At 36.8% G+C, this 13,480-nt stretch overlaps 1 protein-coding gene across 6 annotated transcripts in view; it reads left to right on the top strand.

The window, feature by feature from the left end:
- The window catches only part of FLRT2 (fibronectin leucine rich transmembrane protein 2), a 65,519-nt gene that overhangs the window by 26,308 nt on the left and 25,731 nt on the right, over positions 1 to 13,480 (top strand). Inside the window, exon 1 of one of the 6 annotated variants that reach the window (XM_033514928.1) lies at positions 2,003 to 2,095. The exons of the other annotated variants lie outside the window; for them this stretch is intronic. The gene's annotated coding sequence lies outside the window, so the exon portion shown is untranslated. Of the gene's footprint in view, positions 1 to 2,002; positions 2,096 to 13,480 lie in introns of those variants that run through there. 6 annotated transcript variants of the gene reach the window in all.

Genomic DNA, 13,480 nt, shown 5'->3' on the forward strand with positions numbered 1-13,480 from the left:
TAAGCAAATATTAAGGAGTGTGAGAGCAGCAATGCAGAAAAATAGAAACTTGTGTTGCATTATGCCCTGTCAGTCACAGCGAATGTGGCCTGACACAGCATGGTATTTGTGCCCAGATGGTCTCAGGGGCTTAAAATTCTTAAAAGGAAACTTTCTTGTGAGCTAGGTTATTAAGAGTTTCATCTGAATAAGGAATTAAGGTTGTGGCCCTTTAGAAAGAGTGTCCCAAGAGATTCCTATGCCATTGTCAATTTAAAATGATGGCAAACAGTGGCATCATATTTATTGTATAGCAGTATTTATATTAATAGCCACCACATAACAGCTGAAAAACATTCCTTTTCTATCTGGGCATGTCGCCTCAGTACATTAGCAAAGGCTCAGGAACAGAAGATGACAGGCTTTCATAGAGAATCATGCTGTTAAAATAACATTCTCTCCTGTGCCATAGCTTCTGGCACTGGAACCCACCATCCTGCTGTAAATTGCTGACATCAGAGTAGTACAGCATTAATATTATGCCTTTAACCCTTCTGAAACCATTTCTCTGGGTAAGTCTGTATCATATGCAGAGGAAGAGAAAAAAAGCTTCACAGGAAAATGTACATATAAACATACATACACCCATACAGTGTATTTCCTATTGACAAATTTCAGAAAACAGATTTCAGATTTTCTTTAGAACTCTCACTTCTTTTTCAAAATGATGCCATTAATGATGACAGCTCTTCAATTTATAAGCAAGAAAAAAAATTAAATTCTGTATATTTAAAATGTTGATGTTCAGAAATTCCTGATAAACTCTGTCAACATCATTGTATTCATTTCAATAATAGAAGAGTGAGAAGGGGGGAAGAGGGGAGAGGGAAAAGCACTCAGCCATTCCAATGGTGTTCTTATTTTGCTTTGGTGACTGTAACTCCTTTCAATATATCAATCATAAATCACAGCTCTTCTCTGTTTAATGCTATGCAACTTATGGATTACAACTTTTACTCTGAAACATAGTCTTTGTAATTTTTTGTCGACATTTTACTCTAGTGATTCTTTATCCATAAAGAAATAATCTAACTGTAGATATGACTGAATGCAAAATAAGAAGACAAAATGGACACTGAGTTAACCAAGGCATCTTGGTCTGCAAGAGGGAAAAAGCGTTTGAGGTGTCAATTTACAAACTGTAGATAAATTTCCGAACTTCAGAAGCAGAAACAAACTGTGATTTGTGATTTGAATGAGTGCAGAAGGGTTTTGAACATTTTTTGAAACAGGCATCACACAAATGCTGACCAAATTATGCAAATGTTAACCAAATATAAGTTTCTTAACTGAATCACAGTGCAAATTACACTTTGGAGAAGTCCTTTACATGTTAAATTAATACTTGAATTTAATTCTTCCTGTTCAACTCCTTAGGAAGTTGGCCTTTTCCTAGAACACATGGTAGATGAAATCTTTATTCATTTTGCCTGCCCTGCATAAGGACCCTGTTCTGCAGCAAAGCTCTTCCAGGTGTAAAAAATACTTTCTCATACTACATACTAGATATTACCAGCTACCCTGGGTCAGACTGCTTTAAATTCAACTTCTTTTCTGCCTTTCAAATAGCTATTCAATTTAAAATATATATCTTTGCAGCCCCTCGTGGCATGGAAATGATACCTTCTGACATTTGTTTGTCTATAGTTAAATCCTAAGGTGATAACATAGTAAAAACTAGTTTATTATATTTTCTGCTCCTATGTGACGACCTTCACTGGCAGAAATTCTGTTATATAGAGTTTGGCCCAAAATTATTCTTGGTGTGATTCCATTAAATCTAGTTTTCTGTTTACATCAAATTGTACTTGTTTGTAAGTGGTCTGATTTGATATGGGATTTAACTTACAAGACGTGGGATAAGAGAACAGAAGTTGTTAAAAGGTACAACAGCTTAGATTGCCAGAACTGACATATTCATCTGTGAATGTGTCTCATTTTCTTTCAGTGCACTTACAGTGTGACAAGAAAGAGGAAAACTGAAAGAATGAACTTTTATGCTGCAAAATTGTGTTTAATATACAGCCAGCTACAACAAGAGCTCATCTGGCTTAAGGTATTACTTTGAGGTTTTTTTTGCTTGGGAAAGCACAGAGTTGTTCGTATATATCTTCTTCCTTGTTGCCTTTGCTGAAGCAGGGACAGATAAATTTCTTCCTGTGAAGCTAATTACCCACTAACAAAACAATGCACAAAGTGTCACTTTGATTCATCCCTGGAAAATAATACCATATCTTCCAACCTGCACCATCATGGAGGCCACTGTTTCTGGAGTTGATGATAGGCTAGTGAGCTTTCTAAGCTTCTTGGACTTCTGTCACTCCTTTTCACACCACCTCTATTTTTACCTCTTCAGGATCCTGAATCCAGCATCCTCATTCCTCTGAAAACTATGAATTTCTGCAGTGTTTTTGCTGCCCCACATTGGAATTCCTGTTACTGTTTGACTTCTGCTGATATTTTTTTTTTTCTATTTGTTAGTTCTTATTCCACCTTCTTTTTAGTTCTTGGCTAAATTATTAAGTGTAGGTGTCTGCTGCATAGCTTGGGGATTTAGCTAAAGGCTCTCTTTAATGTTAATGGAGGTCATACATAAATCTATGTTCAGCATAGAGAAATCTTTTCCCTTCATTTTTTTTGGTGAAGGGTGATATAAGTGTGAAAATTTTTATTTGATACCATATTAAAAAGGTTAAGAATAAAGACATTTAAATGACTTCTCATTTTGATACAGAGTAGAAAATATGCTAACATGCCTATATGTTGTACTGTATTTTCTGTACTGTATTTTCTCATCTTGTCATTTCAGTGAGTAGAAAAAATTTAGTTTCAACTCTTTCAAATAATTGCAGTAGTGCTGATTTATCAGACTGAGGGTCTCAAACCATGAATGTCTCTATTCAAAGAAGAAATGCAGCACAGGTGCTATGGAAGTACGAGCCGTGCCTTCATTCTCCTTTCACACATACATATCATCTCAGTCTGTCTCTCAGCTTATCTCAGAGGGGCCTTCTAGGGAATAACTGGATAAGGGAGTTTCATCTCCCTTACTATGTGGGGATTTTTGGCCTGACAAGGGCACAGTTACTCCAAACGGGAATTGTGGTTTTGGCTGTACCCCGTGGTAGCTGCACTGGAATCTAATTCCTTATCTCACACAGAGCTGCCATCAGCTGGTAGCAGTTGTCGGGTCCAGCTGAGATTAATTTAAAATAACATGCCAAAGTTTGAAGGATTTTGTAGTGTATTTTCAAAGTTTTCAACCAAATAATTCCTCATATATTAATCTAACACCACATCTACCATCTGTGTTCTTTTCTGGACATTCTTTCCAATCTAAACTTTTATAGGCTGAAGCTAGGAACGGGTCATGCAGAAACTCTTACAGATCTGTCTGACTTTGATGTGGAAGTCAGGGCTAATTGCATTTGACCCTTACCGCTTTGGGGTGAATATGAACTATCCTAGCTCTAAATCCTGATTATTTTATAATTTTTACCTGAAAAAAAATCCATGTGAAAATGATAACTATGTTGAATTTTATAATTCTAAATTTATTTTTTTTTCTCTAATAGTAATGACAAATAGAATGCTTGATATTTTCCAAAGCATCTTACCTCAGCCCTAATTTTTTTTTCCCAGATTTACTAGATTCTTACAGCTTTTGACAAATATGAGATCTGAACCAGGAAATGTGAATATGATCATGGCACCTTGTTTTTCAGAATATATGTTCAGAAGAATATATATTAACCCACATCTGTGTAAATCCAGATCCACCTTTACTACCTTCCTGGCTCCAGGGAGCCAGGGCAGCTGGTGGCAACTAACTTCAATGAGTTGTCCTACAGTATTTATCTACCAAAATGTTTGGCAAATTGTTCATGTTTATGACATGTTTTTAAATGTAAAAGGACATGTAAATCAAGTGTCACTGTGGTGGATGCACTGCTAGCAGCTCTTCGTCTGAAAAACTTCCTGATATCTCTCAGAGCCTGCCTACCAAACCTCTAAGCTTCATTAATTTTTGACAGTTCTTTCTGGATTAAGATCTTATTTTCTTTGTGTAATTATGGTCTCTAAATGGTAGGTATAATAATTTGCCATTTAGGAAACACCCACATATGAACATTATTAGGATTATATGCTTGAAAATGGGGAATGTTATTAAAATATTCAAACAAGTATTTAAATGTAGTCCTAGCATTAGTTACCTCTATATTTTTAATCAATACAACTACAGAATTTGATTTTTCGCATCTAGTATTGCCATCTGGGTTTTGACTCAATAGTTATAGTAGTAGCTAATTGCAAATTCTATATTTAAGTTGGCGAGGAATTTCTTTACAAAGGATTACAGTGAGCCTTTCCTTCAGAAACTTCCATATCTGTTATTTTTACAGCAGAAATCTGATATTAGGTAAGAGATTATCCTATGATTTTTTTTTTCCCCAAACAATTCAGTTTCTGATTTGGTTGTAATACAAAGTGTTAAACATTGTCATTTCTGTTCTCTTTTTTATATAACCAGTATTATCAGACAAAGCACACACCTTTTCTAATCTGTCTGAAGCTGCTGGTAATGTTCTGAGAACATTGTTCACTTTTTACAGTGGTTATGGTAGCTGAGGTGGGGATGAAGTCCAGAGGCTCCACAAGGATCCATGGCTTCCCCCCTTTAGTCCAAGAAGAGGGAGGTGTGCTGAACACCCATCACTGACACTGGGGCACACTGGAACCCTCCTGATCAACTCCACCATCTGGCACTGGCCACATTCTGCTCACACTGTCAGTGAAGTGAGGCACCAGCTCCTTCATGGCTCTAACAATGCTTCCATGATTTTTCATGTACGTTTCCCCTGTAGAGGTATGTTCTGAACTTGTCTTGCAGTCCAGCTTTTCTCTGGCAGAGGAAAATCAAGTGCCTCTAAACTTTGAAAGTACCAGATACCTTAAAGCAACAGGTCAGGAGTTAAAGTAGAGCAGAGATTTCAGAGCCTGGGTCATGTGAGATCCAGGGATTTACAAAGCCTTTGTGGCAGCATTATGTTCAGTAGAGGTGGGGGGAGAGTATTGATTCTGCATTGGTATTTTTAATACTGGTAGAAAAATACCAGAAGGAGCCTTGCCACCATTCACATTGGTTGTTTTGCCTACTATTATAAGCCTCAGGCCATAAAAATTGTTTTAAAGCCCGGTTTAAGATGAAAAGTCAAAACAGTTCTTGCAACACAAGTAACATGAGGTTCACAAGAGCAACATCTTACTTGTGAATGTATTAATTCCTATGTGAGCATAGGAACTACAATAGTACCCACACTAGGAAGAATAAAAATGCCTTCTCTCCAAATATAAGTGGAATGAGAAAATGGGTTAAAACCCAAACCTGACAATAGATTTAACTGAAAGCATTTTGTTTTCATCCTTGTCGAGTGTGCACTTAAGAGACTGTGCTGCTCCAGGGAACACAGAAGAGTGCTAAGGAAAAGAGGACAAGGTGCATCCATTCCTTCACCCCTTCACAACTATTGTCCAGCAGTCAATAGTAGAAAATGTCCCAAACCCAGAATTTTTTATCTCAACAGAAGGGCAAATATATACAATGGGAGACCATCAAAGCCTTTGAAACAAATATAATGCAATAAAGAAATTTAATGTTTTCAAACCCATGTAGGTAGTAACATACTAGATAATCAGGATTCTCATCACAAGTTTATCCTGTTTTTTCTGTAGAATTTGACTGTTCTTTTTTGAGACCTTGTTGAATTGCAATTTGTTTTCTCTGTTTTATGCATTTTTGCCTTGTCCCTAATTGCAGAAGGGAAGTTTACTTGAAGATATTTTACTTGTAACCATAAAAGATGTCTCATGATATGCTGCTCTTTCCATACTTTTTGAATCCTTCACCACTTTTTCATTCCTGATTCCTGAATTCACCATCTGCAATACTTTACCAGTAAATTATCACTTAGCAATGTTTAATAGTAAATTAGTGATGCTTTTGTTCAACTCATTGCAAGTAAACATAGTATGTGGTGCTTACTTCCAGGTATCCAGTACTCCTTTGATACCTAGCCTCCCCAAACCTTTAATTTTAAAGAAACATTGAGACACATGTTTTATTAAAACCAGTAGGTCAAGAGAACCTTTGCACATTTGGCCTTCAGCATGGAAGTGTCAGCTAGATACTATTGTACTTAGAGATGAAATCAAGTCAGACCAAATGTAATGAGCTGGCCTAGTTGCATGTCAGGGGTTTTATAGGTTTTCTAATGTTTATTTCTTCTTGATTATGCATTTTCTGGTCTTCATTTGGACTGGAGCATCATTACCTAATGTTTCCACTACACTTGAGAGGTGAAAAGTAATTTAGCACAGAAGTACATTTACTGTAAGTGTTAAATGTTCTTGCTGTCTCCTATGGGTAGGGCCTGGACATCCTTAAATCCATTTATTTAGAGAAAAGAGCTCTTTCAAGAGAGAAGGATTTATTTCCTATGCTTTTTTCATTGATGCTGTTTCGGAAAGATATCAGCACACTAAAGGAAACAAAATGTTCAGCTCACAAATCTAAGGGGAGCTTGGAGCTGCTGAGACAAAATTACTTTGATATATAAGAGGGATAAAAAAAAACCCTTAGAAATTCTGTTTTGAAAAATTAAGAAAAAATAAAAAAAATATTCACTTTCCAAGCAAATACAGTTCTTTCAGAAATCCAGATGCCATTATGTAAGTCACAGGAGGGAGAGAGTCCATGCTTGCTAAAATCCACAGAAACCTCCTGAAGTGGATTGTGCTCCATGCTGGGGAGTGCAGAGATGAGGGAGGAAGAAAAATGTGTAGTAGAAAAAAAGGGAATGAAAAGGTGGAAATACAGATGTGATTGTGAACTTAGGTCACAGGTAGAGAATAAGGGAAAGAACATCCAGTACAGGTTTCCACTTGGGTTCTTCCTTGTCATTATGCTGGTACCAATGAGAGCTTCATCAGGATGGAGGAAGTGGAGAGGGAATTGATTTTTTTAGAAAGATGTGAGTAATGCCTGGAATGAGTTAAAGTTCTGGCTGATATTACTTAGTGATGGTGTTTTTATCTCTGCTTCCAATTAAATCAAACCATGGCAGTGAGATTTTACACAGTGCAGGATGGTGCACTGCATCATCAGATGAAACTTTGGGAAAATTTTCATTTTGAAAAGTGAATTGCACCCTTAAATATCCCATGAAACTGATAGAGCCCATTATCTTGTTTATTATTCAGCTCTTTAAAAAATCCCTTGATGCAGCAATAATTGCTTTCCTGAATCAACTGAATCTATGTAAAACAAAGTTTCAGTTGCTTTATTGAAAATATTTCTCTTAAGCCTATTACACTAAATGTCATCCAGAATAGTCCCAAGAAACTTGGAGAAAACTGCCTTTTTTGCTATTTTTCCCTAACATACTGAAACTACTCTCTTGCAGTTTTATGTCCTTGTCATTCCACAAAGTATTAACTGTGTTTTTCTACTGAGCTGCCATTGTTAGCAGTATAACTATTGCATAAGCTGCAATATCAGCCACAAATATCAGATTATACAGTGGGATGGAGAAATCAAGTCAAGTGATTGGCATTCTATGAAGTTAGCAGAATATAGCACTATAAGTGATGATATTTTGTCCAGTCTTCCAGGCTCATTGACTTCAGTAATTCTCTCTGTTCCTGGGCATAAAAATTCTTTCAAGGTCACACCCAAGGTTAAATCATGGGAACTTCAAAATGGGAAAGTTTAAAAAATACTTCTGAAAATAAAACAGAGGGCCTACTGAAACTAATGGGAAATTTTCCATTGACTTCAAAGGCAGTAGAATAGAATCAGAGCCATGAAACTTCATACATGGGAAAGGAATCCATGACAATGATTTTGTAGTAGTTTCTCAAAATTATACATTTCTGTTATCAGTTATAATAATTTATTGCTCCTCTTGAATTAAAGAACATTTTCTTGCAGCCTAGTACAAGTAAACCTACTTCAGAAATAGAAAATATGAGAAATAGAGCATTATAGAACTTGAATATTCAAAATTAAGTAATAATACTGAAGTATTTTTAACGTTTTACTAAAACATCAATATTAATTTTGTAGAAAAATATGAATCTTGAGAAAGCATACAGATGACAGATGTTATGATGACATATTAACACATAACACTGGTAAGAAAGTTACAGTGGAAGGTGTTTACCTGTTGTGTTTTGTTTGGTTTGGTTTGGTTTGGTTTGGTTTGGTTTTTTTAAGAGAGGGAGAATATTCACATTCTCAAACTTCATTATCACATTGTGGCATCTATTTTTAAAAATCAATATTTCTCCACAAATTTTAGATATGTTTAGAAACAAACCTGAAAAACAAACAAACAAACAAAAACTTTGTAAGGTGCTAATAATTATACATCTCCTTTTTACTGACTTCTTCAAATGTACATGCCATACTTCAGTCAGACTTCAGTCTGAAGTGTCAAAACATTATGCAGTGCGTTCTTAGCCAGACAAGCTCTATAAAATAACCAGGAGAATTTGGCCCTGGAAGCAGATATTCCTGAAAATGGGAGAGATATATTTGCATTTCTTTTTCCCTGCTTTTTGGGTACATTTATATGAGTCTTGAGAGGGACTTTAACAGTGAATCGTAAGCTGTTGTGTTGGGTTTGTTTTACATAGCATTCTGCGAGGATTTCCACCAGAAAATCAATCCTAGAAATTTTGAGCATTGAGCATGAACCCAAAGGCTCTTCACATGACTAATGTGACCAACTGCAATTAATGACACTTTTAATAATAATCCTTCTCATAGCTGTAATTTGCAAAAAAAAATGTATTGTACAATTCAAAATCATACATATATTTTAGAAAATCATAATATTTGAATAAAGAGCACTCCAGGAACAGAATAAAAGGTGATTTTTTTTTTTTTGCTATTACAATTTTTTATCTCCATTTGAGGTCTAAGATGGCTCATCCTATGAACAGTAAAAAGAGTTGCAAGTGGTGAAAGACAGCAAGATTATTTAACTTTGGCACAAAGTTGTTCACATGGTATAGTTGATTCAAGGATTTGGGATAATTGCAATATTAGCAATATGAGGTTAATTTTTTTGCTCATTTAGTAAAATAATTACCATGAATTCTACCATGTCTCATCAAGGCCACATTAAAACCTGTATTCTGTATAGTCCAGGCACTTTAATCCATATGAATCTCAATATTCCAGGTTTATATTTATTTTTCTTTGTTTCGTGCATACTTGACATAGTACATGCAACTGCTCCTTCTGACTTTCACTCTGCATTGTTATTCAAAAGCCAAGAAGACAAATTCCCTCTGCAATTCAGAAAAGGCAGACTTGCAACTTTTCAGCATTTAAAAAGTCTTTTGTTACCCAGTGTCAGAGAAAACAAGGTAAAACCAGCATTGTCTCTTTAATAATTGGTGCTTAAACAAAGATGGATTTGAATAGTTGCCTTGGCTTTCTGCAGTGTATGTTTGTGCTGTTCTCTGCACAGCTCTATAGTTTCCAAGCTGTCTTAACCACAACATCAGGGGAAGTTGTGTGCTTGTTTCCCTGTATCCTTGTAAATCATACTGTCTATTTACATGCTTTCAAGAAACAAAAAAAAAAATTCTGCAAGTGCTTTTATTAAATTGAGTTCCCCACTGTGCCACCAGTCTTCTTCCCTCTACTTGCTTTGAATGACTGTCTGAGGTTGGTAGTAAATGCTAAAAGGAAAAAAACAAACCAGAATAACAAAGCTGGAACAGTCGAACCTCAGGCCATTAAGGGCCATGTCTTCAAAGCCGTATTTCTAAGCAGAGGACATGTGGTTTCATTGATTGAATGCAGACTGAGAGACAGGAACTTGTAACTTTTAATTTTACTTGTGCTCCCGTCTCACTTTGCAACCCTTAAGCAACTTTATTTAACTCTGCAGAAGATCTAGCATTGTGTTTTGTAGAGTCACAGCACCAATCCCAAAGGCTGAGGCAGATTTAGGCCACACTTTTGAGTTGTACCCATCCTAGTCTGCTCCAAGGGGGCAAGAAGGCATCCTGAAGGTAGCTCAGAGTAACCACCCAAGCTAGTACAATTATTTGTACTAAATCACACACACATGTGTTATCCTCAAGCCCTTGGCCTTACTTTCCTATATCCCATATGCTGGGTTTTATCCTGTATGTCTTGGAAAAGTCTGAGCTGCTTTTGATACTGGCTGTGCAGTGGAGCAGTTTCTGCAGTACGTGTATTTACCACAGGGCTGCATGCAGCTCACAGCTGAACACAGAACACGCAGCCCCATGTCTCAATTTCTCAACCTAAACTGAAAAATAAAAATGCTTTTTGAATTCCAGGAGGAGGCTAACAATGCTTGTCGTGCCGTGACTTTGTGAGGGATCTTTAGCTAACCCTGGGAACAAAAGCAGCTGAAGCACATACTCTTATCTCCCCAGAGAAACTGGGAGGGATTCACTGCAGGAAGAACAAAGCACACATCAGCCCCTAGCTGAGATATTGCCTTTCCATGGCAGGGTTACCTGTGAGAGCAGGAGTCTGGGCTCTGTGACCCAGGAGGTCGGTTCCAGGCCCTGGATGTACGGACACAGCAGGGAATTAGCTCCCTCCTGCTGACTGCCATCTGCTCAGAGGTATGGCCAGTGATGCTATCCAGGACAGAGCTTGCAAACCCCAAACTGGCATGAGCAAGTGAGGGCTAGGGTGAATATAATTGACTGTAGCTGGTATTAGCAAAAAAATCTTCACAAAGCCAGCACATAAACATGTGAGGCCTGACCTTTGGATTCTTTATTTTGAGGAGGGAAATCCAAAACCTTAAAAGTTTCAAAAAAAGTACCAGAAGAGAAAAATGTCCTCTGTTTCTACCATGATACTGGCTAAATGTAGTCTGTGGTACTGCTCCAAATCCTGTGTCTTTGCCTGTTGAACACAAGCAGCAGAGAGCACTTCATCCTGTTAATTTTTGTTACCTTTGTAGTGAGATATCTGGGACATCCTACCCATACAACTTGATGGAGAATGCTGTTTTTAGGTGCTTAGCTTCATTTTACCTTTTACTATGCTTGGGAGAGATAGAGTTGTTATAAATATTTAAGTGGGAAGCCAGGTAGGATAATTGAATTAATCAGTCATATTTACTTAATGCTCATATTGAGTTTAAGAAACACATCCACTGCTGTTATGTCTGATTATAGGTTCTGACTTGCAACCTGATTTTACTGTGAATCTTAATAAGCTTGTCATGTCTTTTATGGCATATTCCCCTTGAACCAGTGGGTCCAGAAGTACTTAAGCTTGTCTTCCCTGAGATGCAAGACTTTGTGATTATAGGTATGAGAATAAGGACTGCAAATGTAAATCCTAAGGGGTGTCCAGGCTACCGTAGCATTTCTTGGAAAAATTAATTACTTCATCAATTAAACAGCACCATTTAGAGGTGCAGGGGTATTCTACTTGCCATACATTAGAAGGATGATCTCATTTTCCATCCTGTCTTTATCTACTGCTTCTAACTGTAAAGTAGTTTTCATCCAAAGAGCTTGTCACTGCAAAAATCAGCATGTAACAAGAAGAGAGGCTGAAAAGCGAAGTTTTTTCCTAGCAGTTCAGTGACACTCTCCAAGCTCCCTTTTTAGAGGGCTGCTTGACTGCTTCTGGCTCAGTATTTAATCAAAGATTTGGCATCAGGAAAAAAAACCCATCACACAAACATTGCCTCTTCACACCGCTTTGGACTTTGCTTCTCCTAAGGAATAGCCTTAAGTTGCCACCTCATTTTTCACCATACTCATAGCCCATTCTAATGACTGATGGCTGGACACTACTGTCCTAGTCTGGATTAGAAAGGATGATGAAAAAGGTGAATAATGTTGTGTACAGTGACAAGTATGACTGTGCCCAACAGACCCCAGGAGATAATTATGCTTTAGGAATAAAGCAGCACTTGAACTCTCATGGATGTGTTAACATTCTCAGATGATGTTTACTATGTCCTGCAGTAACTGATGCAAAAGATGACCTGATTGAGAGAGAGGCTGCAAATATAACATGGAAAGAAAATTGTCTTCTGGGATCACTAATTTGTAACTTTGTTCTTTTAGAGAAGAAAATAAACAATTCTTCTTTGCTGTTACCAAGCATTTGCTAAGTGCCAGTACCACAGCCGTCAAGAGACCATCTCTGGATTTTATTTATTTATTTTTAGGACATTCAAACAACAGGAAAATAGTGATTGCCTAGAAAATAAACTATAAAACTTTGATTTTTATTGCTTAGCTTAACAATGACAGAGAGCAGTGGAAGTTTTTGAAGTGTTCATCCACAAAAGGGGAAAGACAGGAGGATGTTGATGTGTTATGGGTGGTGGTAGAGTGGAATCAAGCACAGTCAGAAGAAAAGGTGTGGTTATCCTCTCCTTTTGTTTCTTTTTATGACTATATTTATTCTGAAATTTTCCTTGCTACTGTCTAATTTAGAAAAGGAGACAATTTTTCTAAACTCTCCTTACACTGAAACACAAATTATGAATTCTATATGTTAGCGGAAGATAAGGATATTTCTAAATATCTTAGCTCAAAGGAGGTGAAGTGAGATGGTGAGCAAGTCTTTCTTCAAAGGATTGTGTTTGACAACCTTCCCAGCAGTCAAAAAAGAAACGACATAACCTAGAAAGTTCACAGACTTCATATAGGCTTTATATAGCAGCTGATTGGATGACCTCTTTCACCAAAGTTTCACTGATAAGAAAGATCCCATTTATAAAACACAAAGAGTACAAATGGAATAGAAAAAAAAAAGAGATTTATATAAAAACTAGATAAATAAAACTTACAGGTGTGTTCTAACTGAAACACTACATTCAAAACAGTCTTAGTTTCAAGCTAAGACAATTCTATATACAGACATGTTGTCTTGTGTTTTTTCTCTATAGGAAAGGTGCAGAGGTCATTGAAGAAAAGAATATAAAACATGATGATACATTTCAGTTCCTTCTGTGGTCACTATTTCACTCTATAAAGTTTCCAGTCCTCTAAAGCTAAAGCAGAGCATTACTATTTAGGGAACCAGAACTTAGGCCTGGAAGCACATTTTTTGCATCATCATTTTACCATTATATTTTCTTATTTGCCTGAAAAGCTCATGGCCTTAAAAGCATTACAAACCAGTAAAGTCACCCTCCTCATTGCTTTTGGAATGCTCCTGAGAATACATTATTTGGTCAGTTTAGGTTTAATGTTATAGTCATTAGCAAACATCCACAATTTCCAAATGCAGAATTTGAGCTGTTTCAATGACTTTTAAGCTCTTAGATACATCATGGGATTGCACCATATCTAATTTCTGTCTCAGATACTCTGGAAATGTAACAGACAGGTCCATGCTTGCTGTGTTTCT

This window comes from Parus major, chromosome 5 (assembly GCF_001522545.3).
Source record: "Parus major isolate Abel chromosome 5, Parus_major1.1, whole genome shotgun sequence".
NCBI classification, from domain to species: Eukaryota; Metazoa; Chordata; class Aves; order Passeriformes; family Paridae; genus Parus; species Parus major.